The 15,870-nt window shown below is 42.3% G+C and overlaps 1 protein-coding gene and 1 pseudogene across 1 annotated transcript in view; one reads left to right on the plus strand and one right to left on the minus strand.

Annotated features, from left to right (window-relative positions):
• The window catches only part of Kif20a (kinesin family member 20A), a 464,558-nt gene that overhangs the window by 96,712 nt on the left and 351,976 nt on the right, over positions 1-15,870 (minus strand). The window lies entirely within an intron of this gene.
• Positions 3,489-4,850, plus strand: LOC142848986 (ras GTPase-activating protein-binding protein 1 pseudogene; annotated as a pseudogene).

Here is a 15,870-nt window from a genome sequence, read left to right on the forward strand (position 1 = left end):
AATACTCCATAACTATCCTATGTTGGTGAGTCAAAAGTACCTAATTTACTTTCTATCATAACTTGGTTTCTGTGTCAAGTAAAAAAGGGAAATGATAACTATCTAGTCTTCAACTCCCTCAGAGACCCAAGAAGGAAATAATATTAACTAAGTAAGCAGGAAGTACAAGCAAGAGGCTTCCAAAAAGTATGAGAAATAACAGAAACAGCAGGCTGCCTGGACAGTCACCCAAAGTTCCTCTGCAACATTGGGGCATCTATCTTTGGCCTACAGGCCTAGTATATCCGACAGACTTTTCTGTGAAGCAGGATATTCTGAAATGCTGTCCCTCCTTGTTTTTGTTTTCTTTTTAATTAATATTTATTTATTATTTATACAGTGCTCTGCCTGTATGTCTGCCTGCAGGCCAGAAGAGGGCACCAGATCTCATCATGGGTGGTGTGAGCCACCATATGGTTACAGGGAACTGAACTCAGGACCTCGGGAAGAACAGCCACTGCTCTTAACCGCTGAGCCATCTCTCCAGCCCTGTCCCTCCTTGTTTTGACAATGTTTGGCAGTCACTTTCTTTTGTGTCCTGTTTGTCCAATTAGGACAGCATACTGTCAGCAGTTGAGGCAAGGACATTTTCTTGCCCAGTGGCTTATTTTGCCACAAAGAAAGTAAACTTCATGTGGAGTTTCTTCGAAGCCCATTATCTTCTCTGAAGTAGATTGGTACTGCCAGAAGCAGACATGTCTCATTGTCATAAAAAAGAGCCTATGTTTTTTTCTTAATATTTATTTATTTAGTATACAATATATGCCTTCAAGCCAGAAGAGGGCACCCAACCTCATTACAGATGGTTGTGAGTCACCATGTGATTTCTGGGAATTGAACTCAGGACCTTTGGAATAGCAGGCAATGCTCTTAATCACTCAGCCATCTCTCCAGCCCCCCAAAAGAGCCTATGTTATTAAAACATCTCTGAAGTGTTTGTTTGACCTTGAAAACATACCTAATTTGACTACAAGTTTGATTATAATAATTGATTAACTACTAACCTGCATTTCCTTATTATCCTAAACAGTTGGTAATAATAATTTTCAAGGACTAGAAATTTTTTTTTTTGTTTTTTTGTTTTTTTTTTTTTTGGTTTTTCGAGACAGGGTTTCTCTGTGGCTTTGGAGCCTGTCCTGGAACTAGCTCTTGTAGACCAGAGGACTAGAAATTTGCATTACATTATTAAGTGAGTTGCATAGGTACAATAACTTGAACAAGAGTAGAAATGTATGTACAGTGTACTCTAACACAATCTCAAATTTGTATCAATATACAAAACTGCAATCCAACGTAAAACATTTAAAACTAGTAGTTGCTTTTTAAAAGTAGATTTAATAATCTACTGCTTTATCCTATTTTTTTTTAAAGATTTATTTTTTTTTTTTTTTTTTTTTTTTTGTTTTTCGAGACAGGGTTTCTCTGTGGTTTTGGAGACTGTCCTGGAACTAGCTCTTGTAGACCAGGTTGGTCTCGAACTCACAGAGATCCGCCTGCCTCTGCCTCCCGAGTGCTGGGATTAAAGGCGTGCGCCACCACCGCCCGGCTATTTATTTATTATGTACACAATGTTCAGCCTCCACGTATGCCTGCAGGCCAGAAGAGGGCACCAGATCTCATCACAGATGGTTGAGAGCCACCATGTGGTTGCTGGGAATTGAACTCAGGACCTCCGGAAGAGCAGTCAGTGCTCTTAACCTTTGAGCCATCTCTCCAGCCCTCCTATCATATCTATATCCCCCTTTGTTCTTTTTAAAATAAGAACCTTGAGTCTAATTTTCTTTGTTTAGCTTTTTTCCTGACGATTACCAATAACAACTCACAATGATAAACATCTATAACCCAATGAAAGACCAAAAACCACCCACCCTACCTCTTGGGAAGAATGTGGGTGTTGCGTTCTTAAATTTACTTCCTGCTGTCTGGGGGCAAAGGCATCTTTAGGGGATCCTGAAAAGAAAAATTTGGGTTAATTGTCAAGTCCTGGAAGAGGTAGCTGTATCATTTGTTGTCCAGTCTCTGCATAATGGGAAAGTGGAGGGCTTGTTTCAAGTCCTGACTAGAGCAGTTTGTTAGGCTGGATCATCTCAACTAGCCACCTTGAAATTGTTCTGAGCAGTTTGTAGTCTAAAGCCCATCTTTAGGTGGTGCCTCCCGAGTGCTGGAATTAAAGGCGTGCGCCACCATCGCCCGGCTACTCTGATTCTTGAGACTTTTTTTTTCTGGATGATTTGTCCTTTTTCTTTGGATGTCTCATTTGTCTAGTGGTCTTCAGATTCCTTAGCTGGATATCTTAATTCTGAAAAGACAAAAACAAAAGCCTTTCCCAACACTAACTCTGGGAAGATTCTCTTTTGGCAGGTTATATCTGATCAAATGAAAAGCTTTTGTTATTTTTTTTAATTAATTAATTTATTTATTATGTGTACAACATTCTGCTCAGAAGAGGGCGCCAGATCTCATTACAGATGGTTGTGAGGCATCATGTGGTTGCTGGGAATTGAACTCTGGACCTCTGGAAGAGCAGTCAGTGCTCTTAACCTCTGAGCCATCTCTCCAGCCCCAGCTTTTGTTAGTTTTATAGGTTAGGCTAGCTTAACCGACCATGGTGCTTAGTGAACCAACATCTCTTCTGATTAAGAAGTGTCTCTTGTTCAAACTGAATCTTTCAATTTTGATGGTATCTATAGGTTTTCTTCTCCTGTGGAAACAAAAGCAAAACCCCTTCTCCAACATAACATGTGTCCTGGTTTCCATTCTGAGGGCAGTACATCTTTAAAGTATATCAGCTGTTTTAATTCTGTAGTTTTTTTCTACTAGTCCGTGTCGCTCTGCAGTTGTTATTTCTTTCTCATTAGCATTTAGAAAATTCAAAGTTAATAAAGCATTATGCAATCTATTTATCATTTTATATGCAAACAATTTATCATTCTGTTCTGTTTATTTAACTTATCCTTTAGAGTTCGATTTGATCTTTCTATAACTTCCTGTGCCTGCCCTTTAGGATTGTTTGATATACTTGTAATATGCTTTATATTATAATAAACAAAAACTGTTTTATTTTCTTAGAGGCATATGCTGGAGTATTGTTTATCTATCTTTTTGTTTTTGGTTTTTGAAAACAGGGTTTCTCTGTAACTTTGGAGCCTATCCTGGAACTAGCTCTTGTAGACCAGTCTGGCCTCAAACTCACAGAGATCTGCCTGCCTCTGCCTCCTGAGTGCTGGGATTAAAGGTATGCGCTGCTACCGCCCAGCTCACATTGTCTTTATTTGTGCAGGTATACCCATGATGGCCATAACTTCTTTTTTTTTTTTTTTTTGGTTTTTCGAGACAGGGTTTCTCTGTGGTTTTGGAGCCTGTCCTGGAACTAGCTCTTGTAGACCAGTCTGGCCTCAAACTCACAGAGATCTGCCTGCCTCTGCCTCTTGAGTGCTGGGATTAAAGGTATGCGCTGCTACCGCCCAGCTCACATTGTCTTTATTTGTGCAGGTATACCCATGATGGCCATAACTTCTAGCAAATATGTGATTACTAGGGGGCTGGAGAGATGGCTCAGAGGTTAAGAGCATTGCCTGCTCTTCCTAAGGTCCTGAGTTCAATTCCCAGTAATCACATGGTGGCTCACAACCATCTGTAATAGGGTCTGGTGCCCTCTTCTGGCCTGCAGGCATACACACAGAATATTGTATAAATAATAAAAAAAAATATTTTTTAAAAATGTGATTACTGAATCAGCCTTTTCCAAACTCTAAGTAGTTTCCCCTTGAAAACCTGAATAGGTATCAATGGTGTGGTGTACATATTTTAGTTTTTCAAATTCTACAAAATGGAACACATCCATCTGCCAGATTTCATTCCTTTGAATACCCTTTGGGTTACTTCCTGCAGGTAGTGGTGTTTGTCTGTATAAAGAATAAGTAGGGCGGGCATCTGTGACTAGTAAGAACCTTCCTCCCAGAGGGGCTGTCCCAGTGACACCATCTCATGTGGTTAAAGTGCCGCCTTCACAGCCCCGTCTAGAATCTAAGTCTGAATCACAGAATCTACCACAAAGGCCTCAGAGAGATCAGAGAGTTTGAGAGCAACGGATCAATATCCCTCCTCAGAGGGGACCCCGGCCAATCCGCGAGGCTGGTGAAGCAGGAGATGTGGAACCTCGAAGGACGGTGAGGCACCCTGACAGTCACCAGCTCTTCATCGGGAACCTGCCACCCTGCCACATGAGGTTGACAAGTCGGAACTGAAGGATCTTTTTCCAAAATTACGGGAATGTGGTGGAGCTGCGCATTAACAGTGGCGAGAAGTTACCCAACTTTGGTTTTGTTGTGTTAGACGATTCTGAGCCTGTTCAGAAAGAAGGTCCTTAACAATAGGTCCATCATGCCTTCTGAACGTGGAGGAGAAGACTTGAGCTGCCAGGGAAGGCGACCGCAAGGATAACCGTCTTCGGGGACCAGGAGGCCTCTGTGGTGGGTCAAGTGGTGGGATGAGAGGCCCTCCCTGTGGAGGCATGGTGCAGAAAGCAGGCTTTGGTGTGGGCAGGGGGATCACAACTCCAAGGCAGTGAATTGCTTGGCCCAGGATCTCCACACAGCACACAGCCCTGGCTCCTGCAGAGCGGTGATTTCTTCAACCAGCCTTTGGTGTCTTGGAGTAGTCTATTATAAACTGCTCGAGTTTGTACAATTTTCATTTCCCTTGTGTTCATGGTGTGTGCCCCCCACTCTCCTTTCCTCCCCTGACCTTTTAGTCCTTCACTTCCAGTTTTCCGGAACTATACTTTAGGAGGAGTAGGTTTTTAAAGAAGAGGAGGGAGACTCTTCCTGTTCACACAGAAGATACAGACTGGAGTTGAACAGCCATTCCCCAAAGGAGTGCATCTCACTTTCACTGACAATGGATGTTTCATTTGTTGGGAAACACACAGGATTTGATAAACATTTTGGAAGCAGGAAAAAATCCATATTATTTGCCAAGAGTCATGTCTCCTGTCTGGTGTGGAAAAATTGCCTTTTGGCAACTGCCACTGGGTCCCTGCTGGTGTGGCTAACCGAATAAAAGGTGTTTCTAGAACCTTGTTCTTTTGACATGTGATTACCAAACAGTTCTAAACCTCTGTTTTTACCATTGGATTTTAAGTTGTGATGTAGCCTGTCAATGTCTAGACCACAGCTAAGGATTTTTGTTGAACTGTTAGGTTACTTTGAGGTAGAGTTTTTCAAGTTTTATTGTATTTGTAAAAGGAAAAAAAAGGACAAAATCCCCACAAGAAACAAACCCCAGCCGGGCGGTGGTGGCGCATGCCTTTAATCCCAGCACTTGAGAGGCAGAGGCAGGAGGATCTCTGTGAGTTCGAGGCCAGCCTGGTCTAGAAGAGCTAGTTCCAGGACAGCAGGACAGGAACTAAAAGCTATGGAGAAACCCTGTCTCGAAAAATCCAAAAAAAAAAAAAAAAAAAAGGAAAGAAAACAAACCCCAATCTGATAACAAAACCAAGCAAAACTGTGCCTTCTATTTATCTTTGATTCTGATCCTGGCAATTGTTTATGCACTGGTTTCAGAGTCAGGGCATGTTTCTTTGGTCCTGGGTTCAGAGATAAAGATGTTTCTTTCCCTGGCTCAGGTCTCAGATCCAGGGTGTGTTTCTCTCACTGGCTCTGGGTTCAGAGTCAGGGTGCTCAGTGATTGGCTGGTTTCCTGCTCCACTTGTCCCTTTTACCCTACACACACGGATCCACACGTGCCTTCTGTAATTTCAATAAAGCCAATTCTCTCTCGGCTTCAGCAGATAATTACCTGGAAATATTTAAGTCCTTATCACCATTGAAGGTTTTGTTTAAATTAATCAGGTCATCAGGACCTATCCCAATTGTATGCCATAGCTGGGAAATGTCTCCTAGCAATCTTTGAAAGTCATTAAGAGTCTGCAATCAATCTCTCCTAATTTGTACCTTTTGGGGTCTATTTTTTTTGTAAACCTATTTTATGACCTAAATAATTAATAGAATCTCTTCCTTGTATTTTTTCAGAAGCAGTTTGTAATCCCCAACAAAACAAATTTTTATTCTTCCAACATTTTTTTTCTAAAATATCTATAGTTGAATCAGATAGTAAAATGTCATCTATGTAATAGTAAACTATAGACTGAAGAAATTACTTACTTATCATTTCCAGTGCTTGACTTACAAAATATTGGCACAGGGTAGAATAATTCAACATTCCCTGTGGCAGAATCTTCCATTGATATCTCTTATCAGGGTGAGAATTATTTTAAGTAGGCACTATGCAGGTAATTTATTTCTTCATCTTTTTCTTGTAAAGGTATAGTAAAGAAACAATCTTTGAAATCAAATAACTATAAGAGGCCATCCTTTATGCAATAGAGAAAGCAAAGGAATTCCAGACTGTAGAGGTCTCATTGGCTGAATCACCTTATTAACAGCTCTTAGATTTGTCACCATTCTCCATTTCTTTTTTTTTTCTTTTTTTTTTTTTTTTTTGGTTTTTTCGAGACAGGGTTTCTCTGTGGCTTTGGAGCCTGTCCTGGAACTAGCTCTGTAGACCAGGCTGGTCTCGAACTCACAGAGATCCACCTGCCTCTGCCTCCCGAGTGCTGGGATTAAAGGCGTGCGCCACCATCGCCCGGCACCATTCTCCATTTCCCAGATTTCTTTTTAACAAATGCAAGAGAATACCAAGGGCTGGTTGATTCTTCAATATGCTGAGCATCTAGTTGCTCCTGTGCCAGCTGTTCTAAAGCCTGTAGTTTCTCTATTGTTAAATGCCATTGCTTAACCCATTCAGGTTTGTCTGTTAACCATTTTAAAGGTAGGGCTGTTGGTGCCTTTGAAATATCAGCTATTGTTGCATCCTGTTCTTGAACATCCTGAATGGTAGATGACTGTTCTTTATAATATTTTGTAATATTTTTCCAGAAACATATGTTAATTTATGGTTTGTTTCTAGGATTGAGGGATTGGGGAATGTTAATCTGAGCATTCCATTGCTGTAACAATCACATCCCCACAAATTCATTGCTATGTTAGTCACATATTGTTTTAATTTTCCTCTCTGTCCTTCTGGCCTTAGACATTCAACTCATTTTGTGCTCTCCAAACCCTAAAAACTGGACATTTACATCCTGAAGAGGCCAATTTGGATGCCAAGATTCTGATGAAGTTATTGTCACATCCTTACCTGTATCTACCAGACCTTCAATGACAATGTTATTTATTTCTATTTTTAAGTTTGGTCTTTGTTCATTTATAGAAGTTTGCCAAAATACTCACTTTATGGTTTCTCCTGAGTTTTTTTGTTTTCTCGTCTATCTTCTATAGCTGTTCTATTATCCAGAGCAGTATGGTTTTATAATAGGCATTATGTTCTTTAATTGCTCTGGGAAGGAGTTTCCTCTACGATGGCGGGAAATGACTGAACTGGACTTGTCATAGTGGCCTACTAAAGGCCCCTCACGGAGTTTCCCAATGGCAGGGTATTACCTTGAATATTCCCTGTTGACCTACATTCTTTAGTCCAGTGTCTGCCTTTGGCACACATTCTATATATTCCAGAAATGGGAGGGCATTCTTAGAAAAAACATTGCTTCTAGAAATGCCCTGTCTACAATTCCTGTTAAGGTGATCTTGTTTGCCACAATGATAACATTTGACATTTTGATTTTTCTTAAGTGATTTGGAAATCACCTCTCCTATCCATGCATCATCATGTTCATGAGATTCAATATTAATTGTATCTTGGAACCATTCTTCCAAAGGGGCTGATCTTGCCTTTAAAGGCCTTTTAAATAGATAACTGCCATTTTTAAAAGCCAGAGATCTGGGGCTGGAGGGATAGCTCAGTGGTTAAGAGCATTGCCTGCTCTTCCAAAGGTCCTTTTTTTTTTTTTTTTTGGTTTTTCGAGACAGGGTTTCTCTGTGGTTTTGGAGCCTGTCCTGGAACTAGCTCTGTAGACCAGGCTGGTCTTGAACTCACAGAGATCCCCCTGCCTCTGCCTCCCGAGTGCTGGGATTAAAGGCGTGTGCCACCACTGCCCGGCCCCAAAGGTCCTGAGTTCAATTCCCAGCAACCACATGGTGGCTCACAACCATTTGTAATGAAGCCTGGTGCCCTCTTCTGGCCTGCAGGCACACATATGAACAAAATATTGTATACATAATAAATGAATATTTTTTTTAAAAAGCCAGAGATTCAATTATTACTTGTCTTTCTTCTAAATTTTTTATCTTTATATTCACTGCTGAAGTCAGTCTTTGTAAGAAATCCATAAAGGCTTTGGGCCCTGTATAACTTTAGTAAATGACTCAACTTTCTTTCCTATTTCTCCAGTTCTGTCCCAAGCATTCAAAGCTGCTAATGGCATAAAGCCAGGACGTGACCATCATAGAGAGATTTCCTTTCTATAGTAGCATAATCTCTTTCTCCAAGATTTTGATTTTAGGAGATTTTCCCGCCTCTATCTTTACTCCATTGTTCAATAATCTTAGCCTCTTCTCTGAACCTGGTACTCCATTTTAATTGTGGACCTGACTCTAAAGCACCTTTAGCCAATTCTATCCAGTCTTTAGGGATAATTCTATTACAAACTGACCACGAGCCGGGCGATGGTGGCGCACGCCTTTAATCCCAGCACTCGGGAGGCAGAGGCAGGCGGATCTCTGTGAGTTCGAGACCAGCCTAGTTCCAGGACAGGCTCCAAAGCCACAGAGAAACCCTGTCTCGAAAAACCAAAAAAAAAAAAAAAACCCAAAAAACAAAACAAAAAAAACCCAAACTGACCACGAGTTTGACATTTGCTTCACAAAAGGTGAATGCATGCCATATGAGACTATTGCTTCCTTGAATCTCCTTAAATCTATCATTGGCACGGGAGTCCAAATAGCTGTAATAGAGCCTCTGCAATTTGACAATTCCTATAAGGTTACTGAATATAATAAGGTTGGTTGTTGCCCTGCGGTGGTGGCGCACGCCTTTAATCCCAGCACTCGGGAGGCAGAGGCAGGCGGATCTCTGTGAGTTCGAGACCAGCCTGGTCTACAGAGCTAGTTCCAGGACAGGCTCCAAAACCACAGAGAAACCCTGTCTCGAAAAAAAAAGAGAGGATATCTAATTTAGATGGGATTTATGTAATTGTAAACATTATCAGCTTTATCATTTTTGTCTTATCACTAAAAAGTTGATTAATCTGACTGCTAAGATACAGGCATTAGAAAAACTTAATAAAACAGATCACAGAGAAATTCAAATACAGAGAGAGGAATTTAATGGAGAACCAATTTCAGCATTGCCTGATAAGAATAGAGAGGAACTGCCGGGCAGTGGTGGCGCACGCCTTTAATCCCAGTACTCGGGAGGCAGAGGCAGGCGGATCTCTGTGAGTTCGAGGCCAGCCTGGTCTACAAGAGCTAGTTCCAGGACAGGAACCAAACGCTATGGAGAAACCCCGTCTCGAAAATCCAAACAAAAAACAAACAAACAAAACCAACTCAACTGAGCTTGGAGTTCTCAGATCACACCAATACACTGGACACACAGAGAGACTGAGTTTGTAAACTTGTGTAAGAAGAAAGACTCTTTGCTTTTACATACAGGACTCTGTCTCCTAGTTGGTTTTTGGGGGAACTCTGTGATCTGGGCATAACAGTTAGATCAGAGAGTTCTGTTCTCGCAAGGTTATTGTCAACAGGTGTGGCTAATATCCAGACCTAGTATTTCAGAAATAGAGAAGTAGACATGTTTCTACCTCAAACAAAAGTCTAAGGATCCAACTACGCCTTCCCCCCACCCATTCCTTTAAGGAGATAGCACTGGATTCCACCCAGGAGTGGTTTGCCTACAGAATGTTTTGGTCTAGGGGGTGAAAATGACTTGTTTTGCCCTAGCAACAGAATGTTTAACTATGGTAAGTATGGATTTAGCCCAGGACCTTCAACTGGTCTGTTCATTTCATCGTATCACGTTAATCCATTTTTTTTTGTCTTACTCCTATCTTTTGGGGTCAAGGGTATTTTAAGCAATTGGAAATTAAACACGGGCAATTTCAGTACTCACTGGAACTCCCTCCCAACACTATCCTATGGTTTTATGTCTTATTATTTTTGTGTCTTCGTATTCTTTACTGTATTTCTAAATCCCAGCACCCCTACCATGGCAAGAGGTATTTTTGTCGAGGCTGGTCCCTAATCTAGGATGAACCAGGAGATAATTCAATGCAGGATGAACTCTTGCTCTGCTCAGAGAGAAGCTCACACAACTCATTGTGACACAATACTCACAATATGCTTTATGAGAAACCGCAGCAGAAAGGGACTTCTGGTGAGGCCTGCCATCTAGCGGCTTTTTGTGGTATTACAGACTCTTATTGACAGGCCAAGGGATTTTTACCTTTATTGAATCTCTAAGGCAGCAACAGAGTCAAGATTTTGGAATGGGGGAGGGAATGGGAAGAAGATTTGGCATGTAAAATGAGAAAAGATAGTTGTGTTTTAGCCCTTATGAACAGTTTAGCACAGATTATGTTTCTGCACATATTCATATGCATGCAATATATATATAACTGTGTATGTGTGGTATGCTCTGTCCACATGTATGTGGGCAGATGTGCACACACGTATGTTCACGACATTGGGAGGCCAGAGGCTAACACTGGGTATTTTCCTCAGTAGCTCTCTACCTTATAAATTGAGCAGGGTCTCTCACTGAAACCCAAAGTTACACACACACACACACACACACACACACACACACACATACACATATGAATTATATTATTATTTTTCCTTATGTTTTGTCTTATTTTTGTTTGTTTGAGTCAGGGTGTCTCACGTAGTCCAGGCTAGCCTGGCACTTGCTGTGTAACTGAAGATGACCTTGAATTCCTGACCTCCTGTCTTCATTTCCCAAAGGCTGGTAACACCTAGCTGTGCTTTTGAATGTTCACATAATGGATCTATCGTTTATGACACCTACCTCGGTCTTCCTGGTGCATTTCCGTCCTTTTTAGACAGGTCACAAGCGGTACAGGCAGACGGATCTCCACGCCTCTTTGAGATAAAGCCTTCTCCACCTCTCTGATGCTCACTGCGTAGCTGTCCTTGAACCCAGGCAATGCTCTTCGTCACACCCAGCTAAGTGCTGGGGTTACAAGCCCAAGTCACCATGCCTACAGCCAACTCTCAATCATCTCTCCCTTTCTTCCTCTTTCATCTCCGAGACAGGGGTTTGTTTGTATCCCAAGTGCTCCTTGAATTAGCAGTCCCTGCCACAGCCTGTGGAGTATGGAGTATCAGGATTAAAGGCATGAACCCCTGTACAGGGTTCACTACCTTCCAAACTGGCAACATTTCTATCAACAGAGTTCCCCGGAAAACTGGTGTGCTTCCCGTGACTCTCATTTACGTTCCTTTCTTTAGGCAGACGGATCTCCACGCCTCTTTGAGATAAAGCCTTCTCCATCTCTAAGTGTCCTAGAGACTCTGTTGTTTAATGGAAAGGAGCCCTACAGCACACCCTTTCCCCCTTTTTTATTGATATTTATTGAGCTCTACATTTTTCTCTGCTCCCCTCCCCGCTTCTCCCTTCCCCTTTTCAATCCTCCCCCAAAGTCCCCATGCGCCCAATTTACTCAGGAGATCTTGTTTTTTTTCTACTTTCTACTTCCCATGTAGATTAGATCTATGTAAGTCTTTCTTAGTGTCTGTATTGTTGTCTAAGTTCTCTGGGATTGTGGTTTGTAGGCTGGCTTTCTTTGCTTTATGTTTAAAAACCACCTATGAGTGAGTACATGTGATAATTGTCTTTCTGTGTCTAGGTTACCTCACTCAAAATAATGTTTTCTAATTCCATTCATTTTCCTGCAAAATTCAAGCTGTCTTTATTTTTTTCTGCTGTGTAGTACTCCATTGTGTAAATGTACCACATTTTTCTAATCCATTCTTTGATTGAGGGACATTTAGGTTGTTTCCAGGTTCTGGCTATGACAAACAAAGCTGCTATGAACATAGTTGAGCACATGTCCTTGTGGCACAATTGAACATCCTTTGAATATATACCCAAAAGTGGTATTAGTGGGTCTTGAGGAAGGTTGTTTCCTAATTTTCTGAGAAATCGCAACACTGACATCCAAAGGGGTTGTACCAGCTTGCATTCCCACCAGCAATGCAGAAGTGTTCCCTTTTCCCCACAACCTCTCCAGCATAAGTTGTCATCAATGTTTTTGATCTTGGCCATTCTTACAGGTGTAAGATGGAATCTCAGAGTTGTTTTGATTTGCATTTCTCTGATGACTAAGGATGTTGAGCATTTCCTTAAGTGTCTTTCAGCGATTTTAGATTCATCTGTTGAGGTCTGTACTCCATTTTTTTTATTGGATTATGTGATCTTTTGGTGTACAATTTCTTGAGTTTTTTTTTTTGTATATTTTGGACATCAGACGGGGTTAGTGAAGATCTTTTCCCATTCTGTAGGCTGTCGTTTTGTCTTGTTGACCATGTCCTTTGCTTTACAGAAGCTTTTCAGTTTCAGGAGGTCCCATTTATTAATTGTTTCTCTCAGTGTCTGTGCTGCTGCGGTTCTATATAGGAAGTGGTTCCCTGTGCCAATGCGTTCAAGTGTACTTCCCACTTTCTTTTCGATAAGGTTCAGTGTGGCTGGCTTTATTATTTTTATTTATATTTATTTATTTATTATGGATACAATATTCTTTTTGCATATATGCCTGCTAGAGGAGGACACCAGACCTCATTACAGATGGTTGTGAGCCACCATATGGATGCTGGGAATCGAACTCGGGTCCTTTGTAAGAGCACGCAATGCTCTTAACTGCTGAGCCATCTCTCCAGCCCCTGTGGCTGGCTTTAGGTTAAGGTCTTTGATCCATTTGGACTTGAGACGCATCTTTAATCTCATAAATGGGCCTTTGTGTGGTCTTCTAGCAGTCTGAGGAGTCTCCTTTGACATGTCTAGGATTTATTTATTTAGTAACATCTTTTTGGTTTTTTAAATTTTTTTATTTGTATATGTAGGTGTGTGTATGTGTGAGTAGATGCTGTGTGGACAGGAGCCCCTGAAGGTCAAAAAAGGGGATCAGATCCTCTGGAACGGGAGTGACAAGTGGTTGGGAGCTGCCTGATGTGGATGTTAGGAACTACAGTCTGGTCTTCTGCAAGATGTTCTTAACTGCTGAGCCATCTCTCCAGCCCCTGAGATATTATATTGACTTTTTTTTTGTTTGGTTGGTTTTTTGAGACAGGGTTTCTCTGTAGCTTTGATGCCTGCCCTGAAACTAGCTTTTGTAGACCAGGCTGGCCTAGAACTCACAGAGATTCTCCTGCCTCTGCCTCCCAAGTCCTGGGATTGAAGGAGCGCGCCACCATCGCCCACCTTATATTGACTTTTGATTGTATTTATTTAGATCTAGGGTGCTCTCAGTAGGCCCCGATCTTAATTTCTTTCTTTCTTTCTTTTTTTTTTTTTTTGCTTTTTCGAGACAGGGTTTCTCTGTGGTTTTTGGAGCCTGTCCTGGAACTAGCTCTGTAGACCAGGCTGGCCTTGAACTCACAGAGATGCGCCTGCCTCTGCCTCCTGAGTGCTGGGATTAAAGGCGTGTGCCACCACCGCCCGGCCCGGATATTAATTTCTTAATTAATAAATTTTGTGTATGTGTGTGTGTCTGCTTACGTGAGGTCAAATATGGCATACATGTGTCCAAGTGTTGTCCTTGTGGAGGTCAGAGGACAACTTTCAGGAATCGGCTCTCTCCTATCATGGGGTCTGGGGATTGCGGTCAGATCCACGGGCCTGAGCATCGAGCATCTTTGTCTTTAAGCCCTGTTTTCCTGTTTGACCTTTGTTTAGAGGCCAGATCTTGTTTGTTTGTTTTTCAAAACAGGATTTCTCTGTGTAGCTTTGGAGCCTGTAGATCAGGCTGACAGAGAACTCGCAGAGATCCACCTGCCTCTGCCTCCCAAATGCTGGGATTATAGGTGTACACCACCACTGCCTGGCTAATCTTTTAAAAAACTTAAATATATACGGAAGTTTTGCCTGCACGTGTGTCTGTGTATCATGTTTGTGCCTCGTGCCCATGGAGACCAGAAGAGAGCATCAGGTCGTGGAACTAACATTACAGACAGCTGGGAGCCACTATGTGGGCGCTGGGAGTGGAACGCAGGTCCAGGTCTTCTGGAAGAGCAACCCATGCTTTTAAATTTTAACCACTGCGCTGTCTCCAGATTTATTTATTTATTTATTTATTTATTTACTTATAAGTTTTCGGGATCAAACCCAAGATTTCCCACAAACTAGGTTTGTACGCTACTTTTTATCTGCCAGTCCTTAGAAGCCAGATTCCCCCACCTTTTCTCTCTCTTTCTCTCTGAGACAGGGTCTTACTATATAGCTCTGGCTGTCCTGGAACTATGTAGACCACACTGGCTTCAAATTCACAGAGATCCGCCTGCCTCACCCTCTCAAGTGCTGGGATTAAAAGTGTGCACCACCATGCCCAGCTTGAGACAGGCAATCATATAATTTAGGTCGTCCTGAACTCCCAGTGTAGCAGAAGAGGACCTCAAACTTGTTATCCTGCCAGGCTGATCTCTGAGAGTTCAAGGCCAGCCTGGCCTACAATTCCAGGACTGGCTCCATAGCTACCGAGAAAGCTTCTCTAAAAAACCAAAACCAAAAGCAAAAACAAACTTGTTATCTTCTCGTCTCAGCTTCCCAAGTGTTGGGATTACAGACGCGTGCGAGCCCTGTCTGCAGACTCTGCCACCAATTGTTACTTGGCATCTGACTCCACTTGTCAACATTGCTATGAATCTGAAATCCTGATGGCTTTGGTGGGTGGTTCCAGCTCGGGATCTTGAGAGGATGCAGGCTGTGGTGGGCACGAAGTTCTCAGCTGCAGATTCTGCAAGGCTGAAGAGGGAGACTGTTTACAAATTCGTTCACATGGTGGTTGGCAGGGTTAGTTCTCACCCGGTAGACTCTCCACGGGGTTGGGGTTGTCCCATCACAAAGCTGCCAGCTTTCCAATGATCTAAGAGAAAGAGAGGAAATACCCAAGAAGCCATAGACTTTTTCTAACCCCATCTGAAAATGACATCATATGACAGTTGTATTTTGTTTGTTAGTGATGCATCAGTGTGTCCAGCCAGTTTACACTGAAGGGAACCCCACAAAACACCAAGAGATGAAGCGGGAGAGATCACTCAGTGGTTAATAGTATATACCGCTCTTCCGGAGGACCAATCCCAAGCACCCACACGGCAGCTCACAATTGTCTGTACTTTCAGTTCCAGGGGATCTGATTCCTCACACAGACATGTAGGCAGGGAAACACCAATGCGTATGAAACACCAAGAGAATGCTGCAATTGCCTTAGAAATGGTCAGCAACACACTTGTTTTCTTTTCTCTCTCTCTCTCTTTCTTTCTTTCTTTTTTTTTTTTTTTTGGTTTTTCGAGACAGGGTTTCTTTGTGGTTTTGGAGCCTGTCCTGGAACTAGCTCTTGTAGACCAGGTTGGTCTCGAATTCACAGAGATCCGCCTGCCTCTGCCTCCCAAGTGCTGGGATTAAAGGCGTGCACCACCACCGCCCAGCAGGAATATTTTCCTAAGGCGAGCTCTCTGCCGACACAAAATAATCCCAATAAAGCCAAATCAGACCAGATTAAAAGATATCCAGACCGGACGGTGGTGGCGCACGCCGTTAATCCCAGCACTCGGGAGGCAGAGGCAGGTGGATCTCTGTGAGTTCGAGACCAGCCTGGTGTACAAGAGCTAGTTCCAGGACAGGCTCCAAAACCAC

Source organism: Microtus pennsylvanicus, chromosome 4 (assembly GCF_037038515.1).
Source record: "Microtus pennsylvanicus isolate mMicPen1 chromosome 4, mMicPen1.hap1, whole genome shotgun sequence".
Taxonomy (NCBI): domain Eukaryota; kingdom Metazoa; phylum Chordata; class Mammalia; order Rodentia; family Cricetidae; genus Microtus; species Microtus pennsylvanicus.